The sequence below is a fragment of the Coenobita brevimanus genome, chromosome 75 (genome assembly GCF_032717465.1).
Source record: "Coenobita brevimanus isolate Jiangsu-jjx chromosome 75, ASM3271746v2, whole genome shotgun sequence".
NCBI lineage: Eukaryota > Metazoa > Arthropoda > Malacostraca > Decapoda > Coenobitidae > Coenobita > Coenobita brevimanus.
In genome coordinates this window covers 14,453,749-14,474,411 of record NC_137028.1, presented here as the reverse complement: position 1 = coordinate 14,474,411, position 20,663 = coordinate 14,453,749, and the positions used below count along the sequence as shown (strand labels likewise).

Here is a 20,663-nt window from a genome sequence, read left to right as displayed (position 1 = left end):
CCACAAAATTCTTGCTGCTGTAATCCTAGCCACTTCCTTTTTACAGCAGCTGTAACCTAATCTAACCTAACCTATTTCTAACCTAACTGAACCACCAAACATAACCACCAAATTCTTGAGGTTTAAACTGAATGGTGGACTTTCAGAGTGCGGAGTCATTCCAAACTCGGTCCTACATTAGTCTTTTGCTGGTTGCCATGCTTGTAATAGCCATGGATTATTTGTACTCCATTGTCTAACTGTGAGATATAGGAGTGGCATATGCCATTGAAATTACTAAAATATTACTCAGAAAAATCATAACCAATAAGAATGAATCCTTTACAGTAAGCCCTCACTATAACAGACTAATTGGGGCCCAAGCCACTCTGAAAAATGTGAAATTCCGATAAAAGTGACATCCGGACTTCCCCCTGCCAACTCGGACTTTTTCCGATATATCAGACATTAGTCCGGATAACATGAATGGTTTTGAAACTGTTTTGACAATCATTGCGGTACTGTACTGTGTTATAACTTCAATACATTAATCAAACAGTATAATATATATATAAGAATACTGTACTGTACGCTGACAAACATTTCTTTTATTTGCCTTATTGTGGTGAACATAGTTGAAGTGGTCAGGCAGTCTGGACTGCTTGTAGCTTTATCAGACTTTTTCCGATAAACAGGAATTCAGTCCGGTAGCTCCTCGATTCCGATAAAAGCGAATTCCGGTCTATTGCCATCCATTATATAGAGGTTTTACTGTATCTTCAAAATTTTATAATCTATGATCATAGACTCGATACCGAAGTGTCAGGCTGTCACAACTACACCTTGCATAAATTATATTTGATTTGCTGGCCATTGTAGGTGGTCTCTCATATATATTAAGGCCTGCCTATTATACATTATTAACGTCAACTTTCATACGGAGTTCTCGTGTAAAGTGAATCTAATATTTTGTAAATTTAAGCATTTAACCCGCCCCGTCCCGACCGATTTTCGACCACTGACTCCCCCCAGTCCTGACCAATTTTGGAAAAAAAAATTTTTGGCTCAAACCTCCGCTTTTGGTGAGAAACATAAAAAAATCATAGAGAAATTGCTCACCTGAGGTTTAAAATACTTGATACAGGTAGAAGTACCTCTTACCTTACTGGGTTTTCTATCAGGCTGGCTCCGAAGAAAACGAGTTCTATGGGAGGGTAACTACTGCACACCACTCATAAATGGTATTTATTTATTTATTTGGTACGAATTTTTATGTAGTACGAAAGTATATTGGTTTTCACACAGTAATATAGGCAATATAAGTATTGTTTCACCAAACACATCAACATACCTGACCTTTTTTGGCAACATTACCTGATCATCATTTATGACTGTTTCTTCCTCTAATGCTACATAAACTTTGTCCTCCACATTGTCATCAATTGGGGAATCACTCTGGCCCTGAATTTCGTACCGTGGCACAACATGTCTTTGCTGGCCAGGTCACTGGTAACAGGTGAATTGCCATGACAATGGCGCACAGGGGGGAGGGGAGGTCATGCAGGGTAAGGCATTGACCCTACCTGGCATCTTGTAGAGGAAAGTGTCCCGTGTATACGTACCAAATATCACACGCGAAAATTGAAAATTGTGCAAATTAAGGACCTTGCAATTGATGCATGTTTATATACGTCAATGGGACTGACAGTGACAAAACGTGTGGACGTACATATACGTCAACGGGGCACGGTGGGTTAACATATTGACACAACTCTCATATGCGCATTAAAGGGACAGTCTTGAATAAGAGAACAGCCCATGCTCAATGTTTACCTAAGACCAGTGCTTGTTTCGTTCGTCCAGTGTTAATGTTTGAGAATGAAGTATACTGAATTAAAGGGATTAAGTGCGATAGCTCAAATTCAGAGGCTGCCAAATCAAATCAGGGACTACTTATCAGCCTTCATTATTATAAATATCCTATTCTAGAAACTTCAAGATTCAAAACTCACTCACTGTAGAGAGAGAGAGAGAGAGAGAGAGAGAGATTTATCCTTTTTTCTATCAGTTGATGTACAAAGGGAATTAATGGCTTACACTGATGCACCAAAAAAAAAAAAAAAAAAAATAGTTACTCTTATTACTAGTGTTATTACTTTGCCGCTAGGCTACCCTTTGATTTGTATTTATGATGAAATTACATTACCAGGTACATAGCTGAGTTTTAATTATATAATGGCTGCAAAAATTTTTACATATTTGGCCATGCCATGTTGAGTACACCGCTTCCCGTCCGGTCAGCGAAGTTAAGCAACGTTGGGTCTGGTTAGTACTTGGATGGGTGACCGCCTGGGAACACCAGATGCTGTTGGCATCCCTACGTGTCAAGTGGGGTTGGTGGAGGATTAGTGCCCCTCCCTGTAAAACAATTAACTCTAAGCCGTTGGCCACCCCATTTGGGATACATGGCGTCTGGCAATGGATGGATGAATGGCACAAAAAAAAAAAAAAAAAAAGTTTACACTACATTTTGTGAAAGATTTTACTTGCACAGTCTGGTAACAATTAGTGGGAGGAGCTTGGTATGATGTGAGCCCCTAGGCCGAGCTTATGGCCACCAGCCAACAACTCGGTTCGCGCCAGTGAGCTATGGGCTCTGATTGAGAGAGGTTGTCCTCTATGTCTCTCATCCAGCAGCATTTTTTCATGCATGGGCCCAGTTTGAGAGCTTGTAACTCCACTCTGACTCAACAGAATGGGTTAAAACAAGCTGATGGTACAGGAGAAGACCCATTGTTTAACTCTATTAGAACAGGGTATGTCTGTGATTGCTACAGATGTGAACGTATCCAGACAGGCTGTTTACAACCTGAAATGTGCAGCAGCTGCACTACCATCCGGTGCAATACCACAGAGGAAACATGGGTCTGGTGTACCACAGAAGACTTTGCCAAGGACAGACAAGATTCTCAAGCGTGAAGTGCTGTAACAGCTTCTACACTAAAGAAGATGCACCCCGACTTGCTCAAGGACATGTCAATCAGGACCATACAGCATCGTCTCCAGAAGGACCTCGATTTACCAGCTCAGTGCACTGCTAGGAAGCCTTTATTCACCGAGACTAGGAAGAAGAAAAGGATTAATTTCTGCAAGAAATATCAGCACTGGACATCAGAGGACTGGAAGAAAGTGATGTTCAGTGATGAAAGCATCTTCTGGCTGGTAAGGTGAACCTCGAATATCGTGCGTCGGCCCCGTACTGTGTTGTGCTATGACCCAAAATACACTGTGAAAACAGTGAAACATCCAGACAGTGTGATGGTTTAGGGTACCGGTACATTTAGTGGAAATAAGGGCAGGGGAGGTCTGTATGGTACTTTCTTCCAAAGAATGTGACGATGAAGGGAAGTAATTATATTGATGTATTAAGGCAACATTTGCTATTACATTGGGAAATCCATGAGTATAATTATTTTATGCATGATGGTGCCCCTTGCCACAAGTCAAAAGCAGTGCAAAAGCTCCTCAGTGACAATGGAATAGCTGTGTTAGAGTGGCCAGGTAATTCCCCTGACCTAAACCCAACAGAAAATGCTTGGAACATCATGAAAACCAAGGTGCAAGAGGCCAGACCCATCAACATCAAGGACCTGCAGGAGTTATTGAAGAAGCTGTGGGTTAACATGGATGTCTACTACTTTGTCAAACTCGCCGAAACAATCCCAAAACGACTGAAGAAGGTATTGAAACAGAGAGGCAACATGACCAAAGAGTACCCTCAATAAAAGTTAAATAAATCATGTTTAATTCTCCCTCAGATCATGTAAACATTTTTTTTGCAGCCATTGTACCTTGCATTTAATGGACATCTGAGCTAAAAGTTACCACCTTAATGTTTATTTAACATATGAAAACTGAAGAAACAAAATGTATGTGTATTTTAATGACAGTCAGCATCATTTAACGTACGAGGATATTAATGTGTAATATAGGTAAAGTCATACCAAGTGTCCAGTACCATTTAGAATCATGTATGTTCCTTCAGTTTTTGGAAGGGATGGTAAATTATAAAACATGTACCAAATGATCAGGTAAGCATCTGAGCCTCTGAACGAGAATGTGATGTCAGAAGCCTAACTTTTTCAGTCCGATGATGTATATAGTTTTATTCTTGCTGCCAAACGATTTTACCATTTAGAATACTCATACTGAAGGGGGTTAATGAAGTTGCATCATCATCCAGTTAAGTATCCCCTCAGCTGAACAAAGTCGTCGGAATACAGAATAAAATGATTCACGTCGTCAGAGTGAAGAAAGTAGTTTAAACACCCTCTTGTAGCATCACACGCTCTAGGCTAACTTGTAATTGTCTTCTTCTTTTTTTTTTTTTCCTCGTTGTATAAATCAAGGTGCATCATACCAATCATGCAAATGTTGGACTTTAAAACCTTGATTAATCGCCAAATTGGTCTAGTAAATGAACCGCATGCACATCCACCTTCGCCAACAGCTGGCGAAAAGTGATTTATGTTTTGTAACTTTTATCCAACCATGGGGACGGTCGCCTATGACTTATGGAAACAGATGTCAAGTGGCGGTATTTGGCAAATATTAAATTTCAGAAAACTAGAGCTATGACAAGCTTCAAGAAAGCACTATTCTTAATCAAAAAGACGATACGAATGTAGATATGAAAGTCAATTGCACTGAACTAATCAGTAACACAACGAAATGACTGTGAGGGATTGCCGGATGTACGTATATGCAAATCAGCCAGTCAAAAGTATTCATTAATGGGTGTAATATTTTTTACCAACTTGTATTTTAGTGGCTTAATGGTCTATAGAGTTGCTAACTCTTGTAAGTTTATCCAGACATACAGTCACAATAGCTATGTTACTTTTTCAGGTCTAGGACCAAGTTTTGGCACACCAGCTAGGTAGCAGACGACACCTGAATGTCCCTCACAGTAGTGTTACTTAATCTAACCTAACCTAACCTAGCCTAGCTGCCGTAATCCTACCTTAAAAAAAATAAAAATCAACCTACACCCATGATCACCTACGAACAAGGAAATGTCAATTTTTTTTTCCTTTCCCTGCGCAAATTAATAAGAGCTGTACTTACCTTCAAGGGTCTCCTCCTTGTAGTCTATTATAGTCATATTCCCATAGCAGCTTTATGCCGAGGTGCTATGGTACAAGAAAACTGTGGAGATGGCGGTCTACCAGTAGGGCTGGTTTATTTGCTTGCTCTCAAGCATTCTTCGTGATTCAGGCTCATTAGCACTGCCTGCCTTTTCTGGACATTACTATGACATTTATCCCTGGTAAATATCCGCGAAAACACACAACACACAGTTTCACAAGCCTTTAACTACCCTTTAACTACCGTATGTTTACATGCTGCATTGAGTGCAAACGTTCTTCAAAGAAAACGGATGTGCTGAACGAGAGAGAATTTGGAAATGTAATGGGTGACTGCTGTAGATTTTTTTATAATCCGCCCATAAATTTCGTAAATTTTTCGTACTATGCTGTGTGATAAGGTAACCTGGTATTAAGTGGTGCCACCATCCACCAGTAAATGGCATTTTTAGGCACATTCCATATGTATTCTAGGCAAAAATATGAGCAATCTTATTGAAGAAACACGTAGGAAATAAAATCTTACGAAATATAAAAATCATATCTGAAAATGGGTTTTCATGACATTCATCTAGGCATATTTGCCAATAAAAGAAAGCGTCATGTACGCTGTACCTGTACAGTGTTAGGCGAACTTTTGTACCTGACAGTACTTTACCATCAGCAGCAGCAGCAGCAGCATTTTCAATTGTAGGACAAAAGCCCCTTACATCTTTCTCTCCTCTGACTTGTAGCTGGTAACCTGCTTCATTGCAATCTGAAAACCTAAGAAATTCAAGTGAAGGAGTTTGGCACGTAGAACTGGTGGGCCTAAGGAACGGGCTATCAGGGCTATGCTGAGAGTCGGACGCATAAATAAATACCTCAGCCTGCCTCATCCTCTCTTTGTCTCCATGGTTATCATCATGATGATCATCATACCCTTCTCATCATCACCGTCATCATCATATCCTCATCATCGTCATATCCTTCTCATCATCATCATCCTACCCTTATCATCATCATCATTATTATTATCACCATCATCATCCTATTCTCACTCCTATAAATGGAGGAGATGGGAAGGACCCAGGAATAGTAAAAGCACAAAAGCAAGAGACCTCTGACAAAAGTACCCAGTGTAAACGTGCCACGCCTCCATTCACTCTCCACTAAGGTCTTGGAAATTCTTTTTATTTCACAACCTCTTATTTTTCACATCATCCTCTTCCCTGGGGCTGAGGACAAAGAGTACCAACCACATGACCTAGTGTATTGTTAAAATCTGGAGATGGGGTACTTTTTTTTTTTTTTTTTTCCCTATCGGTGCTGGTTAGTGACTCCTTCCCGTGATGGCACCAATGTAGCTGGTTCCGCTGTCCGGCCATGCAATCGCTCCTCAGCTCATTTCCTATCCTCTGCAAGGGGGATGGTTGAAAGCGACGTCGCTAAGGGGAGTCTTGACCCCCTCGGGCAGATCCTTGCTCTCAATTGGCCTTTATTTGAAATGTCGAATCATGTTATTACCACACCTACATAGTGGTTCTGGTGCCTCCTCCTTCCCCCCCCCCCTCCGCCAGAATACGGCTTGGCCCCATCTTGGCCCCCCCAGTTATGAAGATCTGGTTACGCCACTGATAGGCAACTGCAGGAAAAGGAAGATTCAACCTGCAGTCCACTGGGTTCATATTCAGACTAGCCTGAGGATGCAACAACAACATTTCTTGCTATAACTACATGATTTTATTTACCTTCTGGAGATTTTTTTTTTTTTTTTTCCTTGAAGGAGGAGTTAGATGCAGCCTTCATAGACCCCTGCACAGTTAAAAGACCTTCCTAAGTACTCGTAAAGTAAAATCATCTGGTAATGGTCTGAGTAATATGAAAAATACGTCATAGGAGTGAATGAGTTCTGATGTGACTAAAGGGAGCGGAGGTGAGAAACTGCACCACCACCGCCCAATACGGGTGTTGCAAAATAGCCTGGTACCCTCCTGCGACACGAGATGGAATGGGGGGATAAGTATCTGTGGTTCCTTTTTTACGTAGATTTTTGTCCCCACCCCAAGTGAAGATGGAGAAGTTGGGTTTAAATGAAGATGATTATTATGATGGTGGTGGTGGTCATGATAACGATGGTGATGATGATGATGATGGCAGTTGTTGTTGTGCCACCCCAGTCTGTGATCGAGCAGACCCATCAACCACAGGCAAGCAACCGCCCCTACAGGGTTCTCCTGTGCAGTGAACCGATGTTTCAATGTGGCTGACGACTCCTTGCCACAGCGAGGCTCGGGGACTGATATGGGGCTTGATTCCTGGTTGGATACCGCATTTGAATCTCTTCCCCCGGTTAACAGGAGCACCATAGTAGGTTCCATGTCACCCCGTTATCTGGCTATATGGTTGCCACCCAGCGCAGTAAATGGTTTTCTGTTACAGGAAACCATTTAGCTTTTTACTCAGTGTAGAGCCACCTGAAGTGGAAGAAGAGTAATAAATAGTGATAGATGAGAAAAAGAGGAGAGGGGGACAGACAGAGAAAAAGAATAATAGACATGAAGGAAGAATTAGGCAGCACTACAGCAATTGAGTGGATGATGGGCGCCCCCACCTACCGCCCTGATGGTGGTGGTGAAGATAATGATGGTGATTACAATGCTGCTGCTGCTGCTGATGATGATGATGATGAAAATGATTATGTTGAATATCATGATTATTTCCCTTTTCTTTGTTTTCTTCTCTTTCAGTTCTTCCCTTTTCATCACTCCTTTTGCCTATAGTCTCACTCGGCCTTCCTGCATACTTTACCTCCTTCCATTCCTCTCTCTCTCTCTCTCTCTCTCTCTCTTGCCTGTCTGCCCTCTATTTCTTTGCTTCCGTGTCTTCTCAACATGCTTTTGTTTTCTTTCACTCCCTTTTTTCCTTCTTCTCTCTCTCTCCCTCTCTTTCTCCTATCTCTCTCCCTCCCTCTCTCTCTTTCAGCATCTCTTCCTCCCTCCCTGTCTTCCAGTCTCTTTTCCTCTGTCTATCTGCCTTCTGTCTTCCGGCTTCTGTTTATATTTTCCTCTCTTCATTTAATCCCACTTACCTCCTCACACCCTACCTCAATGCATCACTCCCTTCTTACCTATTTATCTTCCAAACTCCATGCTTCCCAGCCTACCTCCCTAGTTCGTGTCTAATATCGCAACATACCTACCTGTATATCTACTTCCCGCTTTGCTTTGTTACCTATGTACCTACCTACCTTCCTTTCTTCCTCGTTGACTACCTTTTGTGTTGCCATTCATTTTTCCTGTCACCCTCCCTATCTACCTGCCTCTTTGTCTCACTCCCTTTCAACCTGCATCTCCTTCTTTCTCCCTGTCTACCTGTCTGTCTGTTTCTCCCTCACTTAACCTGCATATTGTCCACTCCCTCTCAAACTGCCTCCCTGTCTCCCTCCCTTTCAACCTACCTCCACGCCTTCCTCCTCCTCTACCTGCCTTTGTCTTTCTCCCTCCAGTTTCCCTCCCTACCTACCTTCCTCCCTGTCTGCTTCCTTCCTGTCAGTCCTCCATCCTGCCAACCTCCCTATGTATATCTTTCCTTACCTATTTTTCTCTCTTCCTCCCAGCTTTCACCCTTCCTTCTCAGTCTGCCTACCTTCTTCTCTCCCTCTAGTCTTTCCTTCTTCCCTCTCTCCTTGCCTGCCTGCCTCATTCCTCCATGTCTCCATCCCTCCCTACCTCCGTGACTTTTCTCTTGCCTGCCTCTCTGCCTACCTCCCAATCTATCGCCCTACGTGTGGAGGTGTATGATATGAAGGAGGACTGCTGGGCCTCAGGGAACAAGTCGCAAAGCCTGTGGCCAGAGTCGTACGCATACAAAAAGCTCCCCTATTTCTTCTTGACTACGGTACCTCCCTGCGTGTCTGCCTTTCACGTTCCTGTGCCTGCCTCCTTGACTACCTCCCTTCCTCTCTACGTCCCTGCTTACCCCCTTGCCTACTCCCCTGCCTTCTCACCTCCTTGCCTACCTCCCTTCCTCCCTGCCTACCTCCTTGTCTACCATGCTGCCTGCCTCTAGTTACCTATCATCCTGCCAGCCTGCTGCCTACTCTCTCGCGTGCCTTGCTGCCAGCTTGCCTGTCTGCCTACCCCCATGTCTGCCTCTCTCCTGCCTGCCTGCCTTTCTCGTTGCCTACCTCCGTGCCTGGCTGCCTGGTAAACAGCGGGGCGATTATGAGGAAAGTTAGAGCCATATATTACGTGTTGAGAGAGTGACCCTGCCCGGCACGACTGGGGGGGGGGGGAGGCAGGGATGTAAGGAGGCAAAGAGGGATAAACGAAGGAAGACAGGGAGACAGAGGTAAGGGAGGAGGGAGGCAAGGGACACGAAGGGAAGGGGAGAGTAAGAAAACGAGGGAGAAAGGATGGTAAACATAGAGGCTAGATAATAGGGAGAATAGGTAAAAGGAAGGGAGGAAGGGAAACGGGAAGAGGGAGAGGAGGGAAGGGAGTAGGGAGACAAAGGGCGGAAAGTAGCATGGAGATAGGGAGTTAAATAGGAAGATAAGTAGGTATAGAATTGGTAGGCAGGTTTTCAGGTACAAAGGGATCTAGGGAGGTAGATAGAAGAATGGGGTAGGTAGTGGGTAGGTAGGCAGGTCAGTCGGTTGGTCGGTCAGTCGAGCAGAAGGAAGGAAGGAAGAAAGAAAGGAAGGTAGGAAGGAAGAAAAGGGGGAGGGAGGCAGATAGACTGGGAGGTACAAGTAAAGGCAGGGGGGGAGGGGGAATGGTGTAGGCAGGGTAAGGCTGAACTGTGAACTAATGGTGATGGATGTAGGCAGGAAGGTAGGGAGGGAGGGAGGCAAGGGAGGCAGGGAGAGGTGGAGACTGGAGAGGCAGTGCTTTGAAAGTGGCAGGGAAGTAGTACAAGAGTTGAGAGAGAGAGAGAGAGAGAGAGAGAGAGAGAGAGAGAGAAAAGGAAGTGGCGTGAGAATGAGAGGAAGAAACCAGAGAAAAACGTGGAATGGGGGAAGGGAAAGAGAGGGAGGGAGAGAAGAAAGAAGTGTAAGAGAGAGAGGAAGAAAATGAGAGAGAAAGAAAGAGAATGGAAGGGAGGGAGACGAAGAGGGGAAGAGAGAGGAAAGAAGGGAGGAAGATGGTACCTCGAGTGAAAGCGAGCAGAGTGAGGTGGAGAGGAAGGAAAGAGTGAAAGAAGATGGAAGGAAAGGATAAAGTGAAATGAGATAATAACAGTGGAAGGAAGAGAAAAAAGCGTGGAGCTAGATGCTAAGGGCAGAAAGGGTGGAGTGGTGTGTAGTGGTGTGGAGTGGCGTCAGAAGGAAGGAAAGCAGAGTGTGAAGTCAGGTACTGAGAGTAGAAAGGAGCGGAGTGGTATGGAGTGGGGAGGAGTGGTGTGGAGAGGCGTCAAAAGTTAGCAGAGGCGGCACCCGAGATGGAGATTAATGAAGAGGTTAGATGGGGTCGATGATCACTGTCTTGCCTGCCCTGCCTACTTACCCAGCCTCCCTGCTGCCCCGCCTGCTTTCTGCCTGCCATTGATCTGCTTGTTTGTCTGTCTCTCTTCTTGCTTACCTGCCTCCTTGCCTGCCTCCCACTCTTCATTGTCTGCGTGTCCATAACCTGCCTACCTGCTGTCCTTCTCTATCTCCCTGTCTACCTGCCTCCCTGTCTGTCTCCCTACCTATCTGTCTAACTCGCCAACACCCCCGTGGCTGCCACCCAGCCGTGTCTGCACCCTGTTGTTCTGTCTGCCTGTTCTACCTACCTTCCTAAACTGTCTGCAGCCTATCTTAGCTATCTCCTTGTTTGTCTGCCTACCTTCCTTACATATCTTTGCTTGCCTGCTTGCTTCATATTGCTTCTTGTCTTCCTTTTTGTTCTGTTTTACCTATCTCCCTACTAGCCCTCCTCCCTGCGTCATACTCCTCTCTGCCTCAGTGCCTCCCTCACTGCCGTTCTTACAGTCTGTCTCTGTGTCTGTCTGTCATCCTTCCTTCCTGCTTCCTGATTCTTACTGCTCCCTGCCTGCTTCCCACTCTGCCTTATACCCCTTCTTGCCTGCCTGCCTCCCACTTTTCCTGTCGGCCACCCACTCCTCATGCCTGCTTCTCTTACTTGTCTGCCTGCCTACTCTCCTCCCATTCCAGGTTACTGCCTGCCTTCCACACCTACCTGCCTGCCTTCCACACCTACCTGCCTGCCTTCCACACCTTCCTGCCTGCTTCCACTCCTTCCTACCTGCTTCCACTCCTTCCTGCCTGCCTTCCACACCTACCTGCCTGCCTTTCACTCCTACTTGCCAGTCTTCCACACCTACATGCCTGCCTTCCAAACCTACATGCATGCCTTCCACATTTGCCTGCCTCCCACACCTGCCTTCCTTTCAATCCTGCTGGCCTTCCACTCCTGCCTACCTGCCTGTTTGCTCTCCCATCTTCCTGCCTACCTGCGTTTCTGCCTGCCTAAGTCTTTTGTTGTCTTTCTCCCCGGCGTTCTCTCTCTCTCTCTCTCTCATTACCTCCGTTATCTCCCTCTCTCCCCTCCTCGTCTCAATCTTGATCTCATCTCCTGTCCTTCACACCATCTTATTCCTTCTTCCTTCCCCTTCGATTTTCCTCCTTATCTCCCTCCCACCCAATTTATCTCCCTCACTCCCTCCTTCCTTCCTTCCTCCGCCTCTCCCTCCTACGTATCTTCCCTCCTCCCCTCTCCTTCTCCTCCACTTCTATCCCTCCCTCCTTCCTACGTATCTTACCGCCTCCTCCTTCTCCCATTCCCTTTCCTTTTCTCCCTCCCTTATATCTCCCCTTCTCCCTCACTCCTCCTCGGTTCTCCCCCTCTCTCTCCCTTCCTTGTGTCTTTCCTTCTCCCTTTCTCCTCCATTTTTCTCCCTTCCTCCTTCCTCGTCTCTTTCCTTCTCCTCCACCTATGATTTATTCTTTCGTTCCCCCCGTTCTCCCTCCCTTGTTCTCTCATCTCCTTCCCTCATCATTACCTTTCCTTCCTTTCTCTCTCTCCCTTCTACGTATAACCTCCCTTTTTTTTCTGTCTCCCTTCCTCCCTCTTCATCCTCCTCCCTCCCGTTCTCCCATCTTCTTTCTCTTTCCCTCGCCCTCCCTCCCTCGCTCTCTCCTGCTCCTCCTCCTCTTGTCTCTAATCTCCCTTCCTCTATTCCTCACCTCTCACTTTCTCTACCTCTTTTCTCCCCATAACAACTTCACCTCTCCTTCTTCCACTAACCTGCCTCCTCCCTCCATCCCTTCCTCCTTCTCCTCTACTTCTTTCTCACATCTTCCAAACTCAACTCTCTTTCCTCTTCTCACTCCTCCTCCCTCTCTTATCATTTCTCCATTTTCCCCTCACATCTCTCCTCAATATCTCCTCTCCCTTTCTCTCTCTCCCTCTCCTGTTTTTTCTCCTTTCGTCTCCTTCTCACCTCCTTCACTCTCTCCCTTCCTTCTTCTCTCTTCTCATTACCTTCCCCGTCTTTGAATTTTCCTCGATCTCATCCTTTTCACCATTCTCTCTCTCTCTCTCTCTCTTCCTTTGTCTCAACGTTTTCATTCTCTACCTTTCTCTTTTTCTTCCTGTCTCTCATTTTTCTCTCTCTCCTTCACTTCAGCTTATTCTCTGTATCCCTCCTCCTCCCCTCCCTCTCCTTCCTTTTCACCCTTCCTCTCCTCCTTTGTCTCGTCTCCCTTTCGCTTTTTCTCTACTTCCCTCCCCTCTCGCCCTCTCGTTCCTCCTGTTTTTCATTTTCCTCCCTTCTTCACTTCACCTTCTTCTCCCTCCTCTCTCTCCCTCCCTCCCCCCCTCCCCCTCTCCATCCCTCCCTCCCATCCCCTCCCCTCCCCTCCCCTCCCCTCCCCACCCCTCCCATTCTCTCATCCCCCTCCTTCTCCCCCATCCCCTCTCCCCCTCCCCTCATAATGTGGTAGCCTGACACCACGTGAAAGAAACCCCGAATTTCTTTGTGTGAGACGCCTCCCGGAATTTTTCACGGGGAAGATATTAAAATTACATCACAAAGGTTCTATTTTGGGATAAACTCGGGGCAGCCACTACCTGTTTGGGGAGTATTTTTATAGAACCACGTCTGGTAGTGTGGTAAAGAGGATTTTCTTTTTTTAATTAAGGGCCTCAGTCTGATGGAGTAATTTATAGTTACCTTCGCCAAGGAGGTTATATTTTTGCCGGCGTTGGTTTGCTTGTTTGTCTGCTAGCAGGATTACTCAATGTTATGAACGGATTTTGCTGAAATTTTTTGGAGGAGTAGGGTATGGCCCAGAGAACAATCCAGTAGATTTTGGTGGTGATCCGGATCATCATCCGGATCCAGGAATTTTTAAAAGGATTCTTTACCACTGCGGGATAGTGGCAATTTCAACATTTTTGCTTCTAACTCGATAAATACTGCCTACGATGCTAACACAAAAATTATCAGATAACATCTCCATAAGATCTACCACACATCCAAGTCTGATCTGGATCCAAGGTTTATTCCTGATCTGGTAATCCGGAATGTTCAAGCCTTGGCGGAGGTTTGCAATCTCGGATTGCTCTTGTTTGTGTATGTTTTTAGCAGATGATTTTATTTACCTTAGGATATAATGAAAGAGAGTCTGTGAGCTGGAAAGAACGCAACATAGCAGAGGACAAAGTGACGTGGGTGACTCTTTTATTCCCCCCCCCCTCTTCCGGGATTAAGGAGTCTGACTATAAATAGACAGATTTTTCAAGCCGGAGGAATTACACACAGCCTTCATTAACCGTTTCACTGCTTTGCTAAATAAAATCGTTTAGTGGTATGAAGAATGATTAGAAAAAAAAAAATCCTTGCAGTGAAAGTCTAAGAAAACGGGAGTAAAACAAATCTCGCAACAGCCGCTCGGCCAAATTTCCCCTCAAACCCCTGCTGCCCGAGGACGCCTTTCCAAAAATTAACAGAATATGGTGCCGTCATCAGGAAGAGAATAAAACTAACGACCCTGTGCTGGAGGGACAAATTCTGATAAAATCTTGGGAGGAAATGCTGATGACATTGGCGATGGCGGACCGTCGTCAGGTGTCGGTCTCCACGTCAGCCTCCTGGAAGTGACGCGAAATTTACCTGAATCGCGTATTTTATCCTTTAACCCTTTATGAATTAACTTGATCCACATATCCCCTAAAACTTGACATGATCCATATATCCTTTAAAAGTTTACTTGATCCACATAACCCTTAAAAACTTACTTGATCCACATATCCCTTCATAATTTAATTGATCCACTTATCCCTTAAAATTTACTTGATCCGCATATCCTTAAAAATTTACATGCTCCAAATATTCTATCCCATATCCACTTCAGAATTAACTTGATCCACATACGTACTTCATCCCTTAACCCCTTATAAATTAACTTGATTCACATATTTTATACATTAACCCAGTGATGTCAAACTCAGTCCTTCTCAGTAACCACACTTCAGTTCTGTTGATCGTCCAAGTGCCAAGTCTACCTAAATCATAATGTATAATACGGCAAAGCCACAGCCTATTCAAACGTTCGGAGAAATTCGGTACGCCTTCTATCCTATGCAGTGGCATTGGCTTCTGCTTCAAGTTACTGATAATATTTAAATAAAAGTTTCGTGGCATATTTGTTCACCAATGAATTATTCAAAAGATATTTTTAGCAATCAAATTATCGACAAATATTTCCTAACCTTCCACTAACCTTCCTCCTCCCTCCTTCTCTTCCTCCTTCTCCTCTACTTCTTTCGTCTCATCTTCCACATTCACCTCTCTTCCCTCCTCTCACTTCTCTTCCTCCCTCCCACATCATTCCTCAATCTTCCCCTCGCATCTTTCCTCCTTCTCCTCTCCCTTTCTCTCTCTTTCTCCTGCTTTTTTACCTACGTCTCCTCCTTCTTGTCACTTCATTTTGTCCCCGTTTGTTATTTCTCATTTTTTCTCACGTCATCGCGCCCCACTCTTTTCCTCTTCGAGGGTCACATGTGGCCTGCGGGCCAACAGCTTGACACCTCTGCAATAGCCCCTTCAATCCGAGTGACATCTGTTTTAGCTTATGTTTGCTGCTACCAGACGATTTCATTCAACTTAGGAAAGGCATCTCGTACTGAAGTGTTTTTTGAGCCTATATCTATCATCTCCAGGAAAAATAATAATAATAGTATGTTCAGCTGAATAAAATCGTCAGAACATAGCAGGAATAGACAAAAATTTATATCCTCAAGATCAGTGGGTTAAGATAGGGAAGGAAGACATTATTTCCCACGTGTCACCTATGTGGCATAAAAAGGGGAAAAGACTAACGCAGTGCAATCCCTCTAAAATGACATAGATCCCCAACATCTTTCAGCTCACGTGATGGCCAAGAGTGGTCATACTGGAAGGTTGATTTGACCAGTAACCAAGGAGATTCATTCTTACCTCACAACTAAAGCTTAATTTCATACAACCACGACTTAGTATTTGGGTTACGAGAATGGCTTGGTTCCGTCCCCCCCCCCAAAAAAAAAAAAAAAAGGTATATGTTCTGCTCTCTGCAAAATTAGGACGTGGTGATCTTACAGCTGCCGAAGATCTACATTACAAACCTATACCGCCTACGGCACAGGTAAAGGGTATCTGCATGCGGCTCTCCTTTTCTCCTCTGATGTATGTCCCGAAAATAATGGGGCCGCGCTGTGAGCCTCACCACTAACGTAAATGTGGGAAATAAAGTGAAGGTGATGTATGAAGTACGTCTGCTTCTGTGGGGTTACATGATAATATGGATTAACATCATACTATAACACCCGGTATTCTCTCTCTCTCTCTCTCTCTCTCTCTCTCTCTCTCTCTCTCTCTGTTAATCCTTTTAACACTGGCCATAAAATAATTTTCCATACTCAGATGGTGGCGCTTGCCATTCACTCACTCGATGTAGTGCCGCTCTCGGATGTCTGCCCTATCCTCTCCTCCATCCTTCTTTCCTTCCATCCTCTTCTGTCTTTCTTTCCTTCATTCTTTCCTAGTCCTTCTTCCTGTTGGTGACCCTATACTGAGTTACAAGCCAAATGGTCTCCTGTACACCAGGAAACCATTTACTACGCTGGGTGGTAACCATATAACCAAATTTTGGCGTCTGGTGGTTTAGTGGGTAAATACGGCGCTCCAGTCGGATTGAGCCTATGTAGGTTTATATCCAAGGGATGGTTGGGGTTTATTGCTCACGTAATGCCACTCAGGGATGAGTGAGGCTGGTCACACTCATCTTAAATGTCAGGACCAATTTGCCTAGCCCTGGGCTCCAACGTTTCTCATGGGGCAACGTAGGATTGGATGATGATGAATGAATGAATGAATGAATGAACTCTCTGCCTCCCCCCCCCTCTCTCTCTCTCTCTCTCTCTCTCTCTCTCTCCCTCTCTTTCACAGATGTATTTGTTGCTGCCTAGTTGAGTGTCAGTAGAGCCACAGTTGCAGACAAGCTAATGGGGGACTAGCGACATACATTATTCAGTGGTGCATACATTGTGGCGGCGAGATGGTGATGGTGGGAGAGTGGTGGCAGTGGTGGGATAGTGGCTTAGTAGTGGGATTGTTGTGGCAGTGGTGGGATAGTAGTGGCAGTGGTGGGATAACGGTGGCTGTGGCGGGATAAAGATGCCAACAGTGGGACAGTGATGGAAGTGGTACGATAGTGATGGGTGCAGTGGGATGGGGATTATAGTGGTTGGATAGTGGTGCCATCAGTGGGATAGGGGTGGCAGTGGTGGTACAGTGGTGGTAGCAGTGGGATAATGGTGGCAGTGGTGGGATAGCTGTGACAGCAAAGGGATAGTGGTGACAGGGGTGAATGGTGATTTGTAAGTGGTGGCAGCAGTTTGATACTATGCTGGAGGCGATGACAGCAGTGGGATTCTATGTTGGAAGGTGTGACAGCAGTGGGATACTATTATGAGTGGTGGCAGTGATGAGATAATGGTGACAGCAACTCTGAGATGAAGTGGGTTTACAATGAGTTACGCAGATACGCATACCATACCCACTTTACAGTCCTCTTTCTGTGATCTGATATACGTAACACTAGAGTGACTAGATCTCCTAATACAGACATTTAAGACTAGGGTAACACATAAAAAGGAAGAGAAAGACAGAGAGCAGACTAATAGAAGGGGTAATAGGTCAATGAGAAAATACACAGAGAAAGGCCCAGTCCAGCAGGGAATTGATGCAAGCTAATGATGATGGAGAGGAATAAGTCTGCTGCCTGACTCATTCTCCCAGAGACGGAGTGAGAGGAAGAAGCAGGTAGAAAGCAGACTGTCAGATGTCTTAATAGGTCAAGGAGAGAACGCGTTGGGGAAGGCTCAATCCTGCAGTGTATTGGTGAAGGCTAATGATGATGGTGATGAATAAGTCTGCTACCTGCCTCATTTTCCGCCTCACTGCCTCCCCCCTACCTCCCAGCCTACATATAACTCGCCTCCTTCCTCAGCGCTCGCCTGTGAATGCCTGTTTCCTTCCCTCTCTCTCTGTTTACGACCTTAATTGCAGTCGTTCTCCCTTACTTTTTTTTTCCTCCTTGCATGCTTGCTCCTTCTCTTCTCCTGCTTTTCTCTCTTCTCATTTTTGCTCGTCTCTTCCATTGTTTTTCTCTTAACTGTTCACTTCTTTCTTCACTTCCCTTCACTTCTCTTTTTTCCCTTCTCCTTCGTCTTTTTAACTTTTCCCTCCTTACATTCTTTACACCCCCTCCTCTCATTACCATCTCTCCGCTTCTCTTCTCTTCTTCCATCTTTCTTTTCTCGTGTCTTCTCTTCTCCTGTCTTACCTTTGCTCTTATCATTCCTTCATCTCCTCTATTTCTAATCCCATCTTTGTTTTCTTCTCTTCTTTTTAATCGCCATTCCTCCTTATTTTTTGCCTCCTTACATGCTTGTTTTCATTCTCTTCTTTTTGCTCTTCCTTTCTTTATCTACTCTCTTCTCCTTTGTCTTGTCTTCCCCTTCCCTATATTCCTCTCTTGCTTTATCTTCTGCTTTCCTTTCCTGACTATTTCTCTACGCTTCCCTTTCCTGACTATCTCTCCTCTTCAGTTTTCCATTTCTTCTTTTTTATTTTCACTTATACTTCTCTTCTCGCTTCCCTTCATTCCTCCTTATTGTTTTGTTTTCCTGTATATATGATTCTTTCTTGTCTATACTGATCTCTTTTCACTTGTCTTCTTTTTTACAAAGCCTTCACTTCTCTCTTGACTCTTGTTCTCTTCTACTCTCTTTATCCTATGTTTCGGTCCTCCTCATTTTTTTTTTTGCCTCTACAAGCTTGCCTTTTTGCTATTTGCTCTTCTCTTTTTATTTTCTCATTCCCATCTTCTTCTTTTTTCTCTTCCCTTTGTCTTCTTTTATTTACTTATCTTCTCCTTTCTCTTCTTACGTGTTTGCTTCTTCTCAGTTTATTTTCATTTCCTTTTAATTTTTCTTTTCTTGATCCTCTCTTTTTTCTTTACACCTCCTATTCATTTTATATCCCATTTTATTCTCGTTCCTCTTTTATTCTTTTCTTTGTCCCAACTGCTGTCTATTGCTCTTGCGATTATTCCCTGCTGTTCGTTTCCTTTCTGTATTCTCTCCTTCCTTCTTCCTACCTGTCTCCATCTTCCCTTTCGTGTCTACTTCCTACCTACCTACTTACCTTCATTCATTCATTCATTTATTAATTCATTCATTCCTACCTGTATCATTCCATCCTTCCTCCTCTACTCTCTTCCTTCCTTCTGCCTTCCGAGCTACTTACCATCTCTCCTTCTTTCCTGCCTGACTGCGAAAATCACCTCCATACCAACCTACCTTTTTGCTTGCCTTCCTCATTCTTGTTTTCATTTCCTTCCTGCCAACCCACTTTCTCATGAACTACTTACATACCTCCCTGTCCATTTCTGTTTCCTGTCTGCATATCCGCCTTCAGTCCTTCATCTACCTGAAATTTTACCTAACTGCCTGCTTACCTACCTACCTACGTCTCTAACTACCTGGCTTCCTTCCTCCCTCCTGCCCTACCTACCTACCTGCCTACCTACCTTCTTTCGTACGTACCGACTGTACCTACTTACCTGCTTATTTCCCTACCCACCTGCCTATTTTCCTACCTACCTTCCTATTTCCCCACCCACCTGCCTATTTCCCTACCTACGTGCCTTCCTGTCGGGCCTGTCTAGCGAGCCGCCATGACACCTGCCTGGGTAAATTGACTCGTAACTCCCAGACGCCGTGCGGAGCCGAGTCGTGTGGCGGACCCTAAGTTTATAGCCCGACTCGTTATCAGCCCAGGACCTGCCACCCCCTCCCTTCACCCCCGTTCCATCCAACCCTACCACACTTACGATCCACCCCCCCTTCACTCCCCCCACTGCACTACTCCTTTTCCCCTCTTCCTCACCCAACACTATCTAACCATACCACACCTGCAACCCCACCCCGCCCCATCTGTTCCTTCCCCTGGCCTTCCATCCCACCCCTCCCCCCACCCCACAGCTGGTATTGAGGGTCCGTGTCCTTATGGGCTTAGAAGCCTCCCTGGCATTTCCCCCTTACATTTTCACATTTTGCACAATACGGCTTTGGGGATTCTCGACGCTGTTCGCACCACATCTTCCGACTACATTAAGGACGAGATTCACAGCGCTTGCAGCCTTTCACCTCTGTATACAGAGCTCTCTCAAGTTTTGTCTGTAGGCTTAGCAAGTTTGAAACCTGAAGTTTGTGCAGCTTTGAAATCCTTAGAGTCTGATACACTTTGTCATGGAAAAGTATTCCCTTGTGTGAAGTGCTTAATATTCTCTTATATGTCTTATATGTAAGTTTAGCTTAGAATACACGATCCACTGCAGAACGGCATCGTCTATCATGGGAGAAAGATAGCCAGCCATAACCTTTCTCCACGCGCGAATTGGGAAAAGTTTATGAAAGGAGAGTAGTACTTGTGAAGGCGCAGATGTTATAATGGACGTGTTTGTATGTGTCAGTCAGTATATATCAGCTTTACGAACCAACAGAAGTATCAGCATAGGCTGACATGTGAAATAACATACTACTGGGCTCCACTATATGCCTGCCATTAGTGGGTTTCGAGCCTTGTTCTGGGACGTCATTGAACAGTAGGCAAACGCAGTACCATTAATGTATGCTACACAGATATTATTGTAATTCTGTGTTATGGGACACCCATCTCCAAATATAGGGCCTGTGCTGCCTGAACAGTTGCAGGGATGTCTGACTCCTTTAGCAGCTGCACTAGCACTGTGGCTACTGGCTGGAGCCCGTAACCGGGGATGTAGTGTAGGTCCACAACTACATTTTACATTCGAGGCAAAGCCAGGTCTGGTCCACTTACATCACTGGTGAATCTGTCCAGTATGAAGTGCCACATGAGTGCAATGTGTATAAATGGTAAAATGTGACACGACACCATTCCATGACACTGACAGGGTAAATGAACTTCACATCGAGGCCTCCTCACACAGCGAGAATCCCTACGCTTCAGTCATTAGTG

General features: G+C 44.9%; 1 protein-coding gene and 1 pseudogene across 3 annotated transcripts in view; both read left to right on the top strand.

The window, feature by feature from the left end:
• LOC145408045 (glycine receptor subunit alpha-4-like) overlaps positions 1-20,663 on the top strand; it is a 346,130-nt gene that overhangs the window by 279,455 nt on the left and 46,012 nt on the right. The gene's annotated exons all lie outside the window — the stretch shown is intronic.
• Positions 2,235-2,353, top strand: LOC145408146 (5S ribosomal RNA; annotated as a pseudogene).